The following is a 20,658-nucleotide window of genomic DNA, read 5'->3' as shown; positions in this document are numbered from 1 at the left end:
GTTTGTGGATATTGGAACACTGAGCTACTAGTTGTTTCGTGGTCAACCGTGACTGTGGGTTTCGAAGTAACCATTCAGCCCCCATTCGCCGGATGTAACCCCTCTGACTAGGGTTGCTTGAGTAGTAGCATTCCAACAGAGCCATGTTATCGCATCTCGTCCATCTCCGCTTTGTTCCAGTAGCCCATTTTTCATCAGGGTGCTCTGGTTCGCCAGCACCTGACGCAGACCTTGTTTGGCCGGGCGACGTCTGAGCCGACATGTCATTCCATTTATTGTCTCACATCATTGTATGAGGTAGGGATTAGCGTGAAGGGTCTTGCCCAGTTTGGCATGTGGGAGACGAATCCCACTTGTGGCAGAGAAAATGAGCACAAAAAACATCATCCAGTGTGGGTCCTTGGGCAAGACCCTTCACTCTAATGCCTACCTCATACAATGATGTGAGACAATAAATGGAATGACATGCCGTCTCAGACGTCGCCCGGCCAAACAAGGTCTGCGTCAGGTGCTGGGGAACCAAACAGAGAGCTGATGATGTATAAACACCAGCACAGACACAAACTAAATATAAATTATGCACGCCGTATGAACAAGCAGAACACTTGCACGTTGTTTTGCCCCTTTTGTCTTAAAGCAGCTGTTAAAGAATTCAGTACAGCGAGTTACAAGCAAACCAGTCGTGCTGATCTGATAAACAATGTGTACCCTCTTTCACTTCCCCCGCCACATACTTGTGTGGCTACTTGACTTGTGTTCAGGGCAGAAAATCAAGTGTCATCAGCCACACTCATCTTGCTGTAGTGTGTTGCCATTGAGAAGCCCCGCAGCTCAGGTGCACGTCCTTTTTTTGGCAGGTGTTATTCTGCTGCTGGACAAGATAACAGGATTAAGCCGCATTAGCATTAGCAGATGGTCTTTTCAATATGTGGCACAGACGTGAAGGAATGACAAGTGCCCTTTTTTTCTCCCCCCCCCCCCACTTTGTTGCAGTGTCCCTTTCCATGGGAAGTATTACTCTGCCATTTTCCATAAACAAAAACGGTCTGTTTTGTTTTATAGACACAAATGTTCAATCTATTCTAACCAACATGAAAATACTGAAAATTGGAAAATTAGAGGCAATTTCTTTCCTGTATATCTCGACTGTCAACCACAAATTAAGGTTTTCTTTTTGTCAGAATCAGAATCAGAATCAGAATCAGAATACCTTTATTCGTCCCACAATGGGGAAATTTGCAGTCCACAGCAGCAATTGAAGAGGGATGGGGTTGGGGTGGGAGTGAAAGGATAGAAAACAAGATATTCTAAGCATAACAAAATAAAAATGTCAACTGTATACTGTGCAAATGTAGATGTGCAAAAACCGTTCTATAAACAAGACTGTACATAGTGCAGAATCAAGAAATGCATTTAGATATATTGCAACAACCCATATTTACAAGTGAGACAGAAGAGTCAGTCAAAACATTTTCAACGCAATCTCTTTCCCGTTCTTTCTCTTTCTTGTTGCATAACCCTCTCTCTCATCCCTCATCTTTATTTTTCGAGAATGTTCTTCTGTACGGTGTACGGCACATGTGTCAAAGACAAGGCCCGCGGGCCAAATCCGGCCCGCCACATCATCATTTTTTTCGGCCCGCGAAAGCAAATCGAATTTGTTAAATTCTATGATGATTGCTAAAATCTGAGCCAAAATTTCATATTTTTGGATGTCAATCACAATAAAAGTCATTATTCTTGACTTCAGATTTGAAAACAAGTTATTCATTAATTTGCTGTGTGCTTTATATGTAATATTTGAAGGGATTTAAACATTCTAATTGGTTCCCCAAATTCATAACGGCCTTCGCGAGGAAACCATAACTACAATGTGGCCCGCGGCAAAAAAATGACTTTGAAACCCCTGGTGTACGGTGTGTGATAAGCAATACTTTATTATTTTGGGTTATGGTGACCCAGAGCCCGACCTTCCTGCTATGTCGTATCTAACTGAAACAAAAACCTATACAGCAGCAGTGAAACTTAAGAAACTAATATGTATCAATGTTCTCTACTACCTATTCAGAAATCAGGGATTGAGAGACACACAAAAAAAACGGAAATTTTGAGGGTTTTTACTTGTATTTTCTTCAACTATTGGAGAGTCTGTGTAAAGAACAAACATGTTACTTTTATATAGTCATAATGTTCTTAAAAAGAAGGTAAATACTCAAAGGAAGAGCCCATCCATTCAAAGCAGCACTTTTAATTTTCCGGTGTAGAAGGCGTATCCAAATGCCTTCATTTTCTTCAAAAGATGGCCATGCGCCTAATGCGCAGGTGCACCGTATATATGTGAACTAATGTTAAGCCACGACAGGTTTTGCGTAACCTCTACAGTAGCGCCTTATAATGTAGTGTGCCTTATACAGGGTATTTGGAAAATGTTATATATTTACATATTATATTTGGAAAACCATTCAACTCATTAATTGAAAGTGCGCTTTATACTCCGGTGCGCCTTATACTGTATATTGAAAAAGATTGAAAATACACCATTCATTGGGGGTGCACCTTATACTCCCATGTACCTTATACACCGGAAAATACGGTACTTCTATGCACTTTATTTTGGAATCAGCCAGTCCTCCCTCAAACGTATCCAACTGGTCCAAAATGCAGTTGCTCCCATCGTAACTGGAGCTTGCAAGAGGGAGAGCATAACCACACATTTTGGCTTCGCTTCACTGACTCTTTAGATTTCATTTTAAGAGACTTATGTGTATACAAATCTTGAAATGGATTTGCCACCGCTTAGCTCCACCTGCCTGGTGCTGAAGGTCTGCCGACTGGAACCTACTTAAGGTGTCAAGAACTAAGCAGAGCCTCAAAAAGCCTTTTCTGTTGCCGGTCCTTCCCTCTGGAATGGCCTTCCATTCAACTGAACAATGCTTGTCCAATTTTGAAACTAATTTGATGATGCATGTTTATTTTTTTGGCTTTTAGCCCAATATGAAATTAAGAATGTGCAATTGTTTTCTGGTGACGGTTGTGTATGAGTTTGAATAATTAACTTGAGCTTTTAAATGACTGTTTTCACTTTCTTTTGTTGTTTTGGTGCTTCTCTTTCGAGTGACCTCCCACTAAACATTCAGCAAGCTCGATCGCTGCCCATCTGTAAAACTACTTTCAAAACTCATTTGTATTCTTTGACATTCGACTCGGCATGACTCAGATTTCATCTGAGTTATACTGTTTTTGTTATTAATTCATTTTTTATTTTTGTATGTATGATATTTGCTCCAGGTGGCCCGGTAGTCGAGCGGTTCACAGTGCAGAGGTCGCCGGTTCGCGTCCCGGTCCGACCTCCCTGTGTGGAGTTTGCATGTTCTCCCCGGACCCGCGTGGGTTTTCTCCGGGTCCTCCGGTTTACTCCCACACTCCAAAAACATGCATGGCAGGCAGATTGACCTCTCCAAATTGTCCCGAGGTGTGAGTGTGAGAGTGGCTGTTGTACGTCTTTGTGTGCCCTGCGATTGGCTGGCAACCAATTCAGGGTGTCCCCCGCCTCATGCCCGAAGACAGCTGAGATACACTCCAGCACCCCCCGCAACCCTAATGAGGAATACGCGGTCCGGGAAATGGATGGATGGATATTTGCTCCATGCACCGTGCTTTGTATACAGCGATGGTTGTTTTAGATTACCGTGTTTTACAAACTATAAAGTGCACCCAAAAGGATTTGTTTTCTTCAAACGATGACCCTGTGCCTTGTAATCTGTTTAATATAAATTATTATATATGTTTAATATTTCTGGAAATTTTAAGGCCAAAAATATTCCATGAAAACCATTAAGGAAAATAAAAGTTTTAAAGAAGGAACATTATTCATCTCTGAAAATTATATTAATTGTTGTATTGTGATAACATCTTATAAAACTGGAATATGTTTGAGCTCATAAAAAAATGCATCGTGGGGTGTGCCTTATACAGTACAGTATATGAAAAACGTTTTAAAATGTCATTCATTCAAGGTGCGCTTTATAATATGGTGCGCCTTTTAGTGTGGCAAATATAGTACTCTATAAATACAGTAGAATTTTATTGTTACAGTATTTTATGTTACACGTCATGTGCTGAGTTGTACATCTGAAGCTGTTGTGCATCTTTTCTTTTGCTCATCGCCGTTATTTTTTACTTTTTCATCGCTCCTGTGAACGGGGAATCCACGCGCACGCGGAATCCCATTGTTTACAGTCGAGACCAGCTACTAGCGTGGCGGGCTAATAGCGGACTAGCGGCCGCCGCACCAGACATCCCCGATGAACTGAAGAGGAGGAAACGAGGATGTCGGGCCGGGAAAGATCGCCGCAAAAGAACAAGGAAATACCGACACGTTCTCCCGTCCGTCATCATGGGGAATGTGAGATCGCTCCCGAATAAAATGGACGAGCTGGCGGCGCTAACGCGGCACCAGAGGGAGTACCGGGAAGCCAGCTTGATACTCGTCACGGAGACATGGCTTTCGGCAATCACTCCGGACGCCCACGCAGAGTTGGAGGGCTTCCAACTCGTACGAGCGGACAGAAATGAAGGCAGCGGTAAGCAGAAAGGAGGGGGGATTGCTGTATTTGTGAATGACAAATGGTGCAACCCTGGGCACATCACGGTGAAGGAAAAACTTTGCACTCGCGACATCGAGCTGCTAGCCGTTAGCCTCCGGCCGCATTACCTGCCTCGGGAATTCTCACACGTCATAGCCGTGACGACGTACATTCCCCCTACGGCAAATGGCGGCGCTGCCTCCGATGCCCTCATATCTGTTGTAAACAAGCTGCAAACCCAGTCCCCCAACGCCTTGTTTATCATCTCAGGGGACTTCAATCACATTTCCCTGAAATTCTCCCTCCCAACATTCACACAGTATGTAACTTGTGCCACCAGAGACAATAACATATTGGACCTATTTTATTCAAACGCCAAGGATGCATACAAACCCTCCCCCCTCCCCCCTCTCGGAAGAGCAGACCACAATATGGTTTATCTCCAGCCTGTGTACAAACCCCTTGTCCAGAGGCAACCAGCTGTAACCCGCACGATCAAAAGATGGTCCACAGAAGCTGAAGAAGCTCTGCGGGACTGTTTTGATTCAACCAGGTGGGAGCTCTTTACTGAGATTCATGGGAAAGACATTGACTCACTCACCAACACCATCACAGACTACATTAACTTTTGTGAACAAAACACCGGACCCACCAGGACTGTGCGGTGTTTTGCCAACAACAAACCATGGATTAATCCCGACATAAAAGTCCTCCTGAAGGAGAAGAAAAGGGCTTTTGTGTCGGGCAACAGAGAGGAACTGAAGGCCTTGCAGATCCAACTGAGGAGGAAGATCAGAGAGGGGAAGAAGGCCTACAGGATGAAAATGGAGGAGCAGCTGCAAGCCAGCAATGTCGCTGGTGTCTGGAAGGGCCTGAAAAACATCTCAGGCCACAAAAGCCCAGTGACATTGAACGAAAAAGACAAGGACTGGGCAGATGATCTCAACCGCTTTTTCAATCGGTTTGACAAGACGCCAGCCGCCCCCGGCCCACCGTCAACTTCACCTGTAGCTGCACCTGCACCAACTCTCACTGTGGCCTTACCCTCCCTGCCCCCTCTCACGACCAGCTTTCCACAACCAACATCTGCCCTCCCAACCGTTGCCACACCCTCAGCCGCCACTCTGCCTCCTGGTTCCTGCCTGTCTGTCACAACTGCGCAGGTGAGGAACCAACTGAGGAGGATGCAGGTGAGGAAGGCAGCAGGTCCGGATGATATCAGTTCCCGACTCCTCAAGACCTGCTCCGACCAGCTGTGTGTCATTGTCCAGCACTTGTTCAACCTGAGCCTGAAGCTGGGCAGAGTTCCACAGCTGTGGAAAACGTCATGCTTGGTCCCAGTGCTCAAGATTGCCAACCCCAAAGAGCTCAACAGCTACAGAGCGGTGGCGCTGACGTCTCACCTGATGAAGACGCTGGAGAGACTCGTCCTCGCCCACCTGCGACCGCATGCAAGCTCATCGCTGGACCCGCTACAGTTTGCCTACCAGCCCAGCATCGGTGTGGAGGATGCCATCATCTACCTCCTCCATACGGCGTTGCTGCACCTGGAGAATGCTGGGAGCACGGTGAGGATCACATTCTTCGATTTCTCCAGTGCCTTCAACACCATCCAGCCAAGTCTACTGGGGGACAAGCTGCAGCATGCCGGAGTCGACCATCACCTCACATCCTGGATTACAGATTACCTCACAAACAGGCCACAGTACGTGAGAGTAAAGAACTGTGAGTCGGGCAGGCTTCTCTGCAGCACCGGAGCGCCGCAGGGAACAGTCCTGGCTCCATTCCTCTTCACTCTCTACACCTCGGACTTCAATTACAACAACCCAACCTGCCACCTTCAGAAGTTCTCTGACGACTCAGCTATTGTCGGCCTCATTACAGAGGGAGACGATAGGGAGTACAGGGGACTGACAAAGGACTTTGTGGACTGGTGCCAGCAGAATCACCTCCAGATCAACACCGGGAAAACCAAGGAGCTGGTGGTGGACTTCTGCAGGAAACAATCCTCACCTGCACCATTGAACATCCAGGGTTCGGACATTGAGAGGGTGACCTCCTACAAGTACCTGGGTGTTACTCTCAACAAAAAACTGGACTGGACAACAAACACGGATGCCCTAATCAAAAAGGGACAGAGTCGCCTCTTCCTCCTCAGGAAACTGAGGTCTTTTGGAGTTCAGGGGTCACTCCTAAAGACTTTCTATGACTCTGTGGTGGCATCAGCCATCCACTATGGCATTGTCTGCTGGTCAGGCAGCATCACCACCCGGGCCGAAAAAAATGATGTGGCGGGCCGGATTTGGCCCGCGGGCCTTGACTTTGACACATGTGCCGTACACCGTACAGAAGAACATTCTCGAAAAATAAAGATGAGGGACGAGAGAGAGGGTTATACAACAAGAAAGAGAAAGAACGGGAAAGAGATTGCGTTGAAAATGTTTTGACTGACTCTTCTGTCTCACTTGTAAATATGGGTTGTTGCAATATATCTAAATGCATTTCTTGATTCTGCACTATGTACAGTCTTGTTTATAGAACAGTTTTTGCACATCTACATTTGCACAGTATACAGTTGACATTTTTATTTTGTTATGCTTAGAATATCTTGTTTTCTATCCTTTCACTCCCACCCCAACCCCATCCCTCTTCAATTGCTGCCGTGGACTGCAAATTTCCCCATTGCGGGACGAATAAAGGTATTCTGATTCTGATTCTGACTCTGATTTTTTATACATAAATGATGGTCGTGTTTGAATTGTGTTGACATTGTAACTCTCATGATACACACAGCTGCCAGATCCTATGTACAACTTATATTTGTCACATTCAGGAGCTGGAGGAGGGATTGATGGACTGACGAACTGACGGAGGGGCGACCAGACTTGGGCGGGCAGGTGGTGGAGTCACGCCTCGTGCTGAACCACCTAAAGAACATCACCGGACCTCTGCTAGATCCTCTTCAGTTTGCCTACCGGGCAAACAGGTCTGTGGAGGATGCAGTCAACATTGGACTGCATCACATCCTCGACCACCTTGACAACACAGGAACCTACGCAAGGATCCTGTTTGTGGACTACAGCTCTGCGTTCAATACCATCATCCCAGAACTCCTCATCCCCAAACTTCTCCAGCTTGGTGCCCCCCCCACGATCTGCCAGTGGACCCTCAGCTTCCTGACAGGACGGACACAACAGGTCAGACTGGGAAATATATCATCCACAACACGAACCACGAGCACTGGAGCCCCGCAGGGATGCGTCCTCTCTCCATTGCTCTTCTCTCTCTACACGAACGACTGCACCTCAACGCACCCAGCTGTCAAATTCATAAAGTTCGCAGACGACACCACGGTCATCGGTCTCATCAAAGACGGCGACGAGTCTGCGTACCGACAACAAGTGGAGCAGCTGGAGCTCTGGTGCAGCCGTCACAACCTGGAGCTGAACACGCTCAAGACAGTTGAGATGATGGTGGACTTCAGGAAACATCCATCACCACAGCTACCCCTCACACTATCCAACTGCCTGGTGTCAACCGTTGAGACCTTCAAGTTCCTGGGAATCACAGTCTCCCAGGACATGAAGTGGGAGGTCAACACCAACTCTATCCTGAAAAAGGCCCAACAGAGAATGTACTTCCTGAGGCTGCTGAAGAAGCATGGCCTGCCACAGGAGGTGCTGCAACATTTCTACACGGCTGTCATCGAATCCATCCTGTGTTCTTCCATCACCGTTTGGTTCGGGGCCGCCACAAAAATGGACAAAATCCGACTTCAACGGACAGTTAGGACGGCGGAAAAAATCATTGGCACCGCCCTACCCACTCTCGAGGACTTGCACACTGCAAGAATCCAAACTAGGGCGCGGAAAATCCTACTGGACCCTCCGCACCCTGCCCACCACCTTTTCCAGCTACTCCCCTCAGGCAGGCGCTACCGATCCATGCGCACCAAATCCAGCAGACATTTAAACAGCTTCTTCCCCCAAGCCATTAACTCTTTGAACTCTTTCAACAGTAGCCAAAATGGAACTGTATAGTGCCACTTAGCAGTTTTTTTGACAACGATACTAGTGCAGCGTGTTCTACCGGAAACAAATTCCTTGTGTGTTCTACATACTTGGCAATAAAGATGATTCTGATTCTGATTCTGAGTTATATACTGCTGTCACACTGCTGAGTTTTACTGTTGCTCTGTTGCACTTGAACTTTCCCTCGTCACAGTTTAGTTTCTCAAATTAGTGAGACGTTACCCTCAGAAACATAGTAAGCGTATTTAAAATCTAACCATTTATACAGTTGCAAGATGATGTAAATGCAAGTTTTTATTTAGGGAAAAATAAAGACTACAGAGATTATCAAAGCGTGTCAGAGATAATTCCTAAATAAGATTGATGGCCTTTCCTCAGTTGTCCAGAGGAGATGAAAAAGGGGGAGAAAGGGAATGGCTAAAGATGTAAACCCGGCTCCATCAACATCGAATTTTATACTGAATGTGTATTTCAAACTCAGAGAGTCTCACTGGATCACTGGTTTGTGATTTTCATCTGCTTTATTTCCATCTGTGCAGCATTTTGTGATGGTACCGTTTCTCAAGGCGAAAGGATGGAAATCTGGTCACGACTGCTTTTATGAACAGTGAAATGAATCCTTCCCAAATGTGTCAATCACAAACACTTTAACTCACAGTCACGTCTGATCAGATACTCTCAGCCGTTCCCTTAACTCCCTCAGCCATCTGTCTCAAGAGGACTTGAGGTGCCAAGATTTGAAGGCTCACACCCTCAACAGCCTCTTCGTGAAACACTGGACTGATAGTGGAGGCTCATGTGCCGGACTTTGGATTGGATTCTTGAGTAAAGGCTGGTAAGAACCGATAATCTGTGCAAAGAATCCTATCAGGGAAGGGATTTAAGGATGTTATCATAATGTCAACACCCAACCTGACAAGGTTGAATGATTTTGAATAAAACCGAAATGCCAGAAGTCAGGCAAATTTGCATTTATTTCCATAAAAATATGCCATCCACTTAAAAAAAAAAATCAGCAGTCCGTTGAATGACAATAACATTATATAAATATTGTTCATACAGGCACCAGACACTAATTTGGACAATATTTTGATCCCAAAAATGGGGGATCGTGTGTGTGTGTGTGTGTGTGTGTGTGTGTGTGTGTGTGTGTGTGTGTGTGTGTGTGTGTGTGTGTGTGTGTGTGTGTGTGTGTGTGTGTGTGTGTGTGTGGAGTCTAATAGCCTAAATGGGCTGAGGGAGGCTTTGTTCACGGCCGGCCGGTAACAGTGATTAGGGACCTCTTATCTATCTCGTCGATCGCGAGCTACCAGTCGATCTGACACTGACACTATACAAATAAAGTTGAGTTGTTTGAAATAAGCCTATCAGCCATTCCGCCACTTGATTGATACACCAGACAACCAATCAGATGACATGTGATTATAAGGTACACTACGTGCTCAGACAACACCCCCGAGCGTTGCCAAAGTTAACAAGCTAGTCGTTAGTTACATCCTAATTTGTCACTCGTTTTTTCCTCTTAAACGTAAGATACGGTATAAAAATGAGTGGGGGCAATGGACCAAGTAAGGAAAAAGTATCACTTTCATACGGAATGTCCAATGGGATTAGGACTTTTTTTTTAATATGACATTTTCAAAATGCGTTTTTATGTCTGCCATTCAGCAGAGTGAACTCGGGTAATGGCAAAAAAAAAAATCCATAATTATGTTGTGTTGTTCAACATATGCAGTTATTCATCAACATAAGTTGCAAGAATCCTCAATATAGTGCTCAATAAATATAATGGATGGATCATTTTGACTTGGTCATTTCAAAAGTACAGTGAGACCTCAACTTACGAACTTAATTGGTTCCCAGACAGAGTGTGTAAGGTGAAAAGTGTGTATCTCAAAATAAAAATTCCCCTAGGAAACCATTAAAATGGGAATAATCCGTTCCCGGGTTTCCATAAAATATAGTTTTAAACTAAATAAGCCTTAAAACTACACACAACATACCTTATTCTATGTATAATAAATGTGCTATTGTATTGTAATGAAAGAAATACACTGCATTGTATCATAAAGTCACAAAGAGAGGCACATTACACGAGGACTGTAATTAAAGAAATAAACTGTGCTGTAAAATAAAGTTTTTTTTCAACTTCTTCGATTGCCCGAGACCGTTGCTTTGAGAGCACGGAAACACCTTTTGCAACAGACGCACCTTTGATGGCTTTTCTGTTCCGGAGAATGGGAGCAATGGTTGACTTAGCATAGCCGTGCTCAGCCACTAAATCACACAAATGCACACCTTGTTCGTATTTTTCAATTACAGTAAAGTCTCGTTATATCGATAACGGATATATCGATAGTCCCGGTTATATCGATACTATTTCTATGCACGCACAGAGAAAATTACATGTAAACAGGGTCGGATATATCGATAGTCCCGGTTATATCGATATTTTTTCGGACTCCCTTGAATATCGATGTGACGAGACTTTACTGTATCTCCTTCTTCTCGGCGACGGTGATTTTATTTTGTGTCTTTTGGGCTGAACACGAGCCTGTGGTGGGTTTTTTTTTCGGTCCCATCATAGTAAAATTATCAGCAAAAAGGTCCAAGTAGGTGATCGACGTGTGCATTCAATGAGAGGCGGTGTGCAAAGTAGCGCCGGCTGGAGCGCTGTTCGGTCGTGTGCTTCCGCCGAAGATCACTCCGCCAGCCGTGGTGGGTGTGTATTATGAAAATAGTGCTTATTATAAGGTTTAATTTTCATAAATTTGAGGTTCTTAAGATGAAAAGTTTGTAAGATAAGGTGTTTGTAAGTTGAGGTCTCACTGTAGCTCCCATGCTGAAAAAGTGTGAGTACCCCTGATCTAAATACACACCTGTAATTGCCTATGTGCTCTCATTTTGAATGTAACTGCATGTATAAAACAATGCCAGTTTTGTCATTTTTTTTCATGCTAAAAATGCAAATAAAAAAATTCTCATCATAAAATGGAAAAAAAGACACCACGTCGCATCGATCAACCGGAAGCTGTCAGACTGATCCCAAGCCCAATGCGAGTTTTCGAAAGAAAGATTTGTCTCTGTGTATAAATAAGATATTTTTGTTCATGCCTAATAACAATGTCTGTGTCACTTTTACAAAACGGATTTAAAAAATAAAATAAAATAAAGCAAGTCATCTTTGACTTCTGGTAGTGGTTGATTGCATCACCGGAAGTTGTTATTTTGTTATTTTACAGCTGTCTGCAATTGTGGCTTGCGATCAGATTTGTTACGAGTTGCGTTGATTGTTATTTTATTTAGAATATTTCTCATGTACAGTTCACAGAGGACACTGTCAAAGAATGGGATTCTTGAGATGCATTTGAAAACAGTACATGTTGTGTTACTTTGTGTAAGCGGCTTCGGTAAATGATACAACTTCTGGATAGTGATGAGGTTCTTTATTAGGACTGCTGTGTTGGTAGGAGGGAGAAGGCAATTGACATATGTGGCTTTTGTAGGCTCTCATCACTCGCTTGCAGCAGCGCGCATGCTCCTTTGGTCTACAGCCAGGCATCACTAGTCGAACATGCAAATACGATTTGCTCATATTACACACGTGAGCTTATTAACACGCTTTCCTCCGTGTCATGTATCTACTCAGGTAGGCAGTGATTTAAACAAATGTGTTACTTTATTCTTTGTTCGGTTGTTTTTAAAGGTTGTTGCTCAACATGGCATGTGTGTGTGTGTTTGTGTGTGTGTGTGTGTGTGTGTGTGTGTGTGTGTGTGTGTGTGTGTGTGTGTGTGTGTGTGTGTGTGTGTGTGTGTGTGTGTGTGTGTGTGTGTGTGTGTGTGTGTGGGTGTGTGTGTGTGTTTGGGCGGGTGTGTGGGCGCGCGCACGTGTGTGTGTGCGCATGCGTGCGTGCGATAACATGTACACGCTAACGCGTACATGTTACCGGTCAATTGCAAGACGTTGGTTTATGAGAAAGTAGATTTACGATCCAAAAGATTTAGGCACCCCTTTAACGTAGAGTGTTCAGTTGGAAGCATACACCTAAGATGGTAAATTAAAAAATGAAAATATTTTTTTTGCGCAAAACTACAGTGAAACATATTCTCTTGTATCCAATATCTCTTTGAAAACCTCTCTTGCGGGATCACCATGCTCTATGTACCGGTAATTATTATACCAACTGCTCAACGGTGAGTAAACTTTTGTGATTGCTCTCTTGCCTGCGTGAAAAGATTTTGGCTGAGGTCTTTATCTTTTTTTTAACGTTTCATTTCCAGATAGGGGGGCAATGTCTACTGTTTGATTAAATATTCTGTCTGAATTCCACTGCATTATCATAAATGGAGCCAAATTCCTTATCAGCAAATGCCAGTCCCCTACATAAATATTTAGCCCAGAGAGCTGCAGCCACGGAGGAAAACCAACACTTTGTCAGCAGACCTTCATGCCAAAGGCGAGCAGTCTGTTTTCTGCCACCGAGCAGACCATGAGATAGATTAATAGAAAGCAAACGGAAACAGCATCTGTACACCTGTCTTTAAAGATGTTTATATGGACTTGTCAAAGGTGCATCACCATGTCTGCTGATTTACCACATCATTGTTTTATTTGGCAATGAGTTTCTTGATCGATTGGACCAGAATGTGTTGAGGTGTTTGAATTATGAATATGAAGTCAAAACTATTGAATCTAAAAGCAGAGGAGCATCCGCTTGAGGAATTAAACAGTTTGTATCATAGAAGAGAAACGGGCTATGGCAGTGTATAGAAACTTTTAAAAAATGAATACTGGGCCATGTCTGTTGAGAGAACTCATATCAAAGAGGAAGTTTATTCACAAGAAATGGATTTTGGAATTGGAGCCTAAAAATTACGTTTTGTGTTGCACAACTTGAAAGAGGGGAGTTGCACATAATTTGGACAAATGTTGTGCCCTCTTTTCATGATTCATGAATGAATCAGTCTGTAAAGGTTTAAGCAAGATGCTTTGGTTCACCTTTGTTTTTAATTTGTCATCCGCTCAGACATTTGGGATACTGTATTTTCCAGTGTATACGGCGCACTCCCAATGAATAAAAAAAACTTTTCCAAATAGAATATATAAATACGATACATAAAAGTTTTCCAAATATATTGTACACCACATTATAAGGTGCTAAAATAGGTGTGGCACTTCTTCTCCAGAAATGTAGGAAAATGTAGTCGATGGCTGCTGAGAGTAGTTGCGACCTGTTGTGGCTCAATATTACGTCACATATCAGGTGCACCTGCATATAAGGCGTAGGGTCATCTTTTGAAGAAAATCAAGGCTTATGGGTGCGCCTTGTACACCGGAAAATACATTAATTTGTCATCCGCTCAGACACTTTGGATAATTCCATTCTTCCAATCTTGAGTCTGACACCTGTGGAGTCTTTTTTTTATTATAGCCATCCATACTCCATACAGTTTCACCCTGTGGCTATGAATCTGACCTTGTGCCATGTAATTTAAGATAAAAAGCTGATTATATTCTGGTATTTGTTACTTCTCAGTAACGGGTCTCTCTCTTTCTCTCATAATAAATAAATAAAAATAACACAAAGGGCATACCTCTGAAAGTTTCTCTCTTTGTGGTTACCTGGGAATGTTGGGAATCTCACCCTGTTCTCAGAGAAGACATTAAAGGTCATGAAGAGGGAATTCATTATCCTTCAGAGGCTCCTGGTTTTGTCAAAAGAGACTCATTGCGATAGGGTCTGGGTGTACCCTCCTCACCTCCACCTTCCTTCAGTATCTCCACTCGAGGGGCGGGCGGGAGTGCTGGTTGGTGAAGCAAGTAGAAGAAGAACAAAGTTGAAAAAGTAGGTACTGTTTTAGTAAAATTAGACGGTAAGAAAATATGATACAATACAGTATAGCAAGAATTTTGGTTTGGGGTATATAACAAATTTGGCGTGAAGGTCACTTCAAGTAGGGCTAGATAGGAAACCAGACCTATATATTTTATTTTTTGTGGAAAAGATATTGTGCAACGTAAATAGGAAGCAAAACACAAGAGGAATAACAGCTTTGCCCATCAGAATAAGGGAGGAAGTCTGTGTGGAGCTATTGCAGAAGCAGACAAAAGAAAATTGATGGAGTTGAGTGGAAGCAATTGATAGAGGACAGGAGAAACAGGCTGTAAGGCAATTATCACTATCTTTGCCATTAGACTTTGGACTGCCTGAGTGTGGAATATTGTCAACTATTTACATTCAAATGGGATAAATTAAGGTCCCATCTCCTGAGCCTTAAATTACAGTGGGTCCTAATCGTGAGAAAATGCAGTTTTGAGATGTTCAAATTAACATAGCGTATGATTTGGCACCTAGGAACAAAGGGTGCCATATATGGATTTGGTCCTCAGCAGACATTTTCAACAGCTTTACACCAGCTTGCATTAAATCATATTTAACGGCTTCAAATATATGCATATGGTGTATATCATTCAGAAGCTTTTCCGTATACATAAATACTAAGATAAAATGTGTCTTGTAAGACCACACATATGTACACAAAGAACAATGCAGCACAAAAAATATTTAAAAAACCCTGTCTCACCCGCAAGAAAACAGCTGAATGCTGCACTTGTCCATTTTGCAGGCAGATGCAAGACTCGTTCAATTTGATGTTATTTGTCAAAATGTAACTGTGTCAACATAAACAAGATCCAGGAGTGAAGTATGGTGATCAATCAGTGTATTTACACGAACAATGAATGATTATAAGGTAGATTGATGGTGTTTTTTAAGGATAGACATGTTTTAATTGCCCCTGAAATGTTAATAATCATTTCTACGTGTTGTTTATTTATTTATTTTTATTTGTTTGTCAAGAAAGATCATTGTACCATCTTTCCTATTTTGATGAACCTCTTATGCTGCATCGCATGTCATTTCAAGAATGGATTATTTTTTTCAAAATCAATAATTATGACGAGAAACAATTACCCAAACGAATTTTTGGAGGGAGGAAAGAAGACTGTTTTCTGGTTATGTTTGCTCCTCTTAAGGGTTACAAGAAATTACAAGGCTGCCCTCTGGTGGTACGGAAGCGAATCGCTACAATATAGTCTCAACCAAACGAAGGCCTTTGAAAAGTCTCATCTATAAATAACTCTTCTTTCAAATATGCTTGCTTCTTCATGTCATAAAGAACTTGATAGATGTGAGAAAATAGCCTACTGTTGTCCAAAATTCACAACTATCCAACTAACACAATAAACAATTAAAATATCAATTCACCCGACAGTTTGAGGTTCTTACCTGACAAAATATGATTACCAAGTATGTGCAGAACTATACAAATTTTCTTTCCATATTTATGTCTGTCACATCTCGTCGCCGTCCTGGGCGCGCCCCGCCCCTCCTGTCACCTCCTCCGCTGCTCCCGGGAGACGGCCCCTCCCATCATCACGCACCTGGGTCCCCACAGCTGATTGTCATTCCCTTGATTGTGCCTTCTGACTATATCTACCGATCGCGCCATTCTGGCGCCGTCGGAGTATTCTGAAAGCCATCCTGGACTTCCGTGCCGTCAGATCAGCTGTCACCGATCTCCCTCACTCACCTCATCCTGCTGTCCTTTTTTATGCGTGCCTCAGTAAAGACTTTTGTATACGAGTATTTGTCTCGCTGTGTATTTCGGATCCACACCCCCCGCTTTCCTTTCGTCACTCGAGCCCAGCCCTCGAGCCTCAAGTGACGTGACATAATACTCCGACCAACCATGGATCCCGCCGGGGAAGACAGATATCTCGCCGCCCTCACCGAGCAAGCGGAGCGTTCAAGCCAGCGGGCCCGAGCCATCGCGGAAATCAGCCAAATTACCACCATGCTGGCTCAACGCTTCGAGGCGGCTGAGGCACGCATTTCCGCTCTCACGATCAAGTCTTCCCCGCCCGTGAGTAGGCACGCTCCTCAATTTCCCCTTCCCTCCCGCTACGCAGGCGAGACCGGGCGTTGCGCTCAGTTTTTAATGCAGTGCACGCTCGTGTTTGAGCAACATCCATACGCCTGCGTTAGCGATGAGGCGAAGGTAGCCTTCATCACCAGCCTGCTCACGGGAGAAGCCGAGACGTGGGTGCTGGCCATCCGAGAATCCCGACCGGAGCTGCGCACCTCGTATCCGGACTTCGTCGCCGAGTTACGCCGGGTTTTCCATCACCCGGTGACGGAGTCCGAAGCGGAGGGGAGATTACTGGACTGCGTCCAAGGGGCCCGTTCAGCCGCGGAATACTCCGTCGACTTCCGCATCCGGGCCGCTGGCAGCGGCTACGGCGACCGAGCGTTGAGGGGGGTGTTTCGTCGCGGATTGAACACCGACCTCAAGGACGAGTTGGCTACCCGCGACGCGGGCACCACCTTCGACGACCTGGTCGCCATCGTCATCGGCCTGGATCACCGCCTTCGGGAGCGACAGAGGGAGCAGCGCGGCCGACGGCCCAGACAGCCACGCAGCCGGTCCAGATCTCCCACACCCGGCAGCGAGCGTGTGCGGCGCCTGGAGGAATCCCCCGAACCCATGATCGTAGGGGGGGGGGAACGACCACACCACCCCCGGGGCTCGTCGCACCCAAGGCCCCCAGGCGAAGACCTCAGGTCCACGCAAGTCCCCGGCAAGACGGCGACCACAGCGACCTCTGGAGGTCAAATCCACTACCCCCGTTACGCGGTTGGAGCTGGACAGCGAATTAATCGGCCCGTCCAGCTCCCAAACCGTGCGGGCCCTAGTGGACTCTGGGGCCGACGGGTGCATCATTGACCCCCAGCTGGCGGACTCGTTGGGCTGCCAGCTGATCAATCTCCACCCCCCTAAGGAGATGGTCGACCTGGACGGCAGACTGTTAGCCCGAGTCACCCACCTCACGGCCCCGCTCAAACTCCGGGTGGCGGGGAACCACGTCGAGCACCGCCAATTTTTAGTTATGCCCTCCCGGAATGCGCCGTTGGTATTGGGTCTCCCCTGGCGCAATACCCACGACCCGTCAATCTCCTGGGAGGGTCCCACCATTCAGGGCTGGAGCCCCTACTGCTACGCCAACTGCCTACGGTCGGCTACGGCAGGGCGAGACGCCTCCCGCGGTGGACCGCCGGAGGCCATCTGCCTCAAGGGCGTGCCACACTGCTACCACGACCTGCGGGAGGTGTTCAGCAAGGACAACGCCCAATCCCTGCCGCCCCACCGACCGTATGACTGTGCTATTGACTTGCAGCCAGGGGCTCCATTACCGGACTCCAGACTTTTCCACATCTCACAACCGGAACGGGAAGCCCTGAGCACTTACATAGACTCCTCCCTCGCGGCGGGACTCATTCGGCCGTCTCGGTCTCCGCTGGGCGCAGGGTTCTTCTTTATTGACAAGAAGGACGGAACCCTGCGTCCATGTGTCGATTATCGGAGTCTGAACGACATCACCATCCGTAACAAATACCCCCTCCCCCTCATGGACTCAGCCTTCACGCCCCTTCAGTCCGCAACCATTTTTTCTAAATTAGACCTCCGCAGTGCGTACCACTTGGTCCGCATCCGGGAGGGGGACGAATGGAAAACTGCATTTAAAACACCATTAGGACATTTTGAATATCTGGTGATGCCGTTCGGACTCACGAACGCTCCCGCCGTATTCCAAAATCTGATCAACGATGTGCTCAGGGACTTCCTCAATGTTTTTGTTTTCGTTTATCTGGATGACATTCTTATTTTCTCTCGTTCTGCAGAGGAGCACCGGCAACACGTCCGACGGGTCCTGGCGCGGCTCCTGCAAAACCGGCTCTACGTGAAGGCAGAGAAGTGCGAGTTCCATGTCCGCTCTCTGTCCTTCCTAGGGTTTGTCGTGGAGCGGGGGCAGCTCAGGGCCGACCCTACTAAGACTAAAGCGGTGGTGGAATGGCCGATCCCGAAGACGCGCAAACAGCTTCAGCGGTTTTTGGGGTTTGCCAACTTCTACCGCCGCTTCATCCGCGGGTATAGTCAGAAGGCACTCCCCCTCACTAACCTCACGTCCTCTAAGATCCCCTTCAGGTGGACGCCCGACGCTGAGGGGGCATTCAACCGCCTCCGTCTTGCCTTCACTAACCCCCCAGTTCTGCGTCATCCCAACCCGGATCTCCCGTTCACGGTCGAGGTTGACGCATCCGAATCCGGAGTAGGGGCCGTCCTATCCCAGCGCTCTCCCATGGACCAGAAGCTACGCCCATGCGCCTTCTTCTCCCGCCGGCTCAGCCCCGCCGAGGCCAACTATGACGTCGGCAACCGGGAACTGCTGGCGGTCGTCCTGGCCCTTCAGGAATGGAGACACTGGCTTGAGGGAGCGAAACACCCCTTCACCGTCTTCACGGACCATAAAAACCTGGCGGCCATCCGGTCGGCCAAGAGACTAAACTCAAGACAGGCCCGATGGTCACTCTTCCTCACCCGGTTTAACTTTTCTCTCACCTACTGCCCAGGGTCACAGAACACCAAGCCCGATGCCCTATCCCGCATCCATGAGCCGGCAGAAAGGGAGGAGACCACCACCAACATCCTGCCGGCCCAACGCATCCTGGGTGCCCTGAGGTGGGAGGTTGAGAGAAAAGTACAGCAAGCCCAGGGGACGACCCCCATCCCCAGGGGCTGTCCTAAGGATCGCCTGTTCGTCCCCCCCCCTCTTCGCACGGAGGTGCTCGTCTGGGGGCACACCTCCAAGATAGCTTGTCACCCGGGGGTCAACAGGACGATCCAACTCATCGCCCAACGGTTCTGGTGGCCGGGGTTCCGGAGGGACATCACCCTCTTCGTGAAGGCCTGCCCGACCTGTGCCTGTGGGAAAGCCTCCCATCAGCCCCCGGCAGGACTCCTCCGGCCGCTACCGGTACCGTCCAGACCCTGGTCCCACATCTCCGTTGACTTCGTGACAGGCCTCCCCCCCTCCCGTGGCAAGACGGTCGTCCTTACCGTTGTGGACCGATTCTCCAAGTAGGCCCACTTCGTCCTGTTAACCAGGTTGCCGTCCGCCATCGAGACGGCTCAACTCCTGGTTAACCACGTCGTCCGTCTCCACGGGATTCCGACGGACATCGTGTCGGACCGGGGACCGCAGTTCGTGTCCAAGGTATGGAAACGTTTCTGTCGGTCCCTAGGGGCGTCGGCGAGCCTGTCGTCTGGATACCATCCCCAGACCAACGGACAGACGGAGAGGAAGAACCAGGACCTGGAGGCGGCCCTCCGGTGCGTGTGCCTCCACAACCCGGCGTCGTGGGCCCTGCACCTACCCTGGGTGGAGTACACCCACAACTCCCTGGTCTCCGCAGCCACAGGTCGGTCCCCATTTATGTCCGCCTGTGGCTATCAGCCGCCCTTGTTTCCCACTCAGGAGGGCCAGGTGGAGGTCCCGTCTATTGAACATCACCTCAGACGGGCCCACCGAGTCTGGAAGGAAACCAGGGACGCCCTGACACGCACCGCATCCCGGAACCAGCGGGTGGCGGACCGTCACCGGAGACAGGCACCCAACTACCAGGTCGGGCAGGAGGTGTGGCTGTCGACGAGGGACCTTCGGCTGGCAGGGTCTTCAGCCAAGCTGGGCCCACGCTTCACGGGTCCCTTCCCCATCGAGGCCATCCTCAGCCCGGTCTCGGTGAGGCTCCGGCTGCCACCCACCATGAGGATCCACCCCGTTTTCCATGTTTCCCTCCTCAAGCCAGTGGAAACCTGCTCCTTAGCCCCCACGCCCACCCCCCCACCTCCCCCCCGGATGTTGGCCGACGGACCGGTCTACACCGTGCGGGAGATAATGGACTCCAGGCGCATGGGCAGAGGAGTGCAGTACCTGGTCGACTGGGAGGGCTATGGACCGGAGGAACGACAGTGGGTCCCACGTGCCTGGATCCTCGACCCATCTCTCATCCGGGCGTTCCATGCGGCTCACCCCTCCAAACCTGGTGGGCCGCCAAGAGGCGTCCGTTGAGGGGGGGGCACTGTCACATCTCGTCGCCGTCCTGGGCGCGCCCCGCCCCTCCTGTCACCTCCTCCGCTGC

The 20,658-nt window shown here is 47.3% G+C and overlaps 1 protein-coding gene across 3 annotated transcripts in view; it reads right to left on the bottom strand.

Annotated features, from left to right (window-relative positions):
- Positions 1–20,658, bottom strand: part of paqr7b (progestin and adipoQ receptor family member VII, b) — a 47,559-nt gene that overhangs the window by 11,507 nt on the left and 15,394 nt on the right. For 2 of the 3 annotated variants that reach the window (XM_088997852.1, XM_088997851.1), the window contains exons 2-3: positions 14,378–14,422; positions 14,213–14,263 (exon numbers count right to left, since the gene is read on the bottom strand). The gene's annotated coding sequence lies outside the window, so the exon portion shown is untranslated. The remainder of the gene's footprint in view (positions 1–14,212; positions 14,264–14,377; positions 14,423–20,658) is intronic. The other variant, XM_088997853.1, reaches the window with a different exon arrangement.

The sequence above is a fragment of the Hippocampus bargibanti genome, linkage group LG06 (genome assembly GCF_051943395.1).
Source record: "Hippocampus bargibanti isolate YZ-2025 linkage group LG06, ASM5194339v1, whole genome shotgun sequence".
NCBI classification, from domain to species: Eukaryota; Metazoa; Chordata; class Actinopteri; order Syngnathiformes; family Syngnathidae; genus Hippocampus; species Hippocampus bargibanti.
The sequence above is the reverse complement of the archived record's forward strand: the minus strand, read 5'-3'. Positions and strand labels throughout refer to the sequence as shown.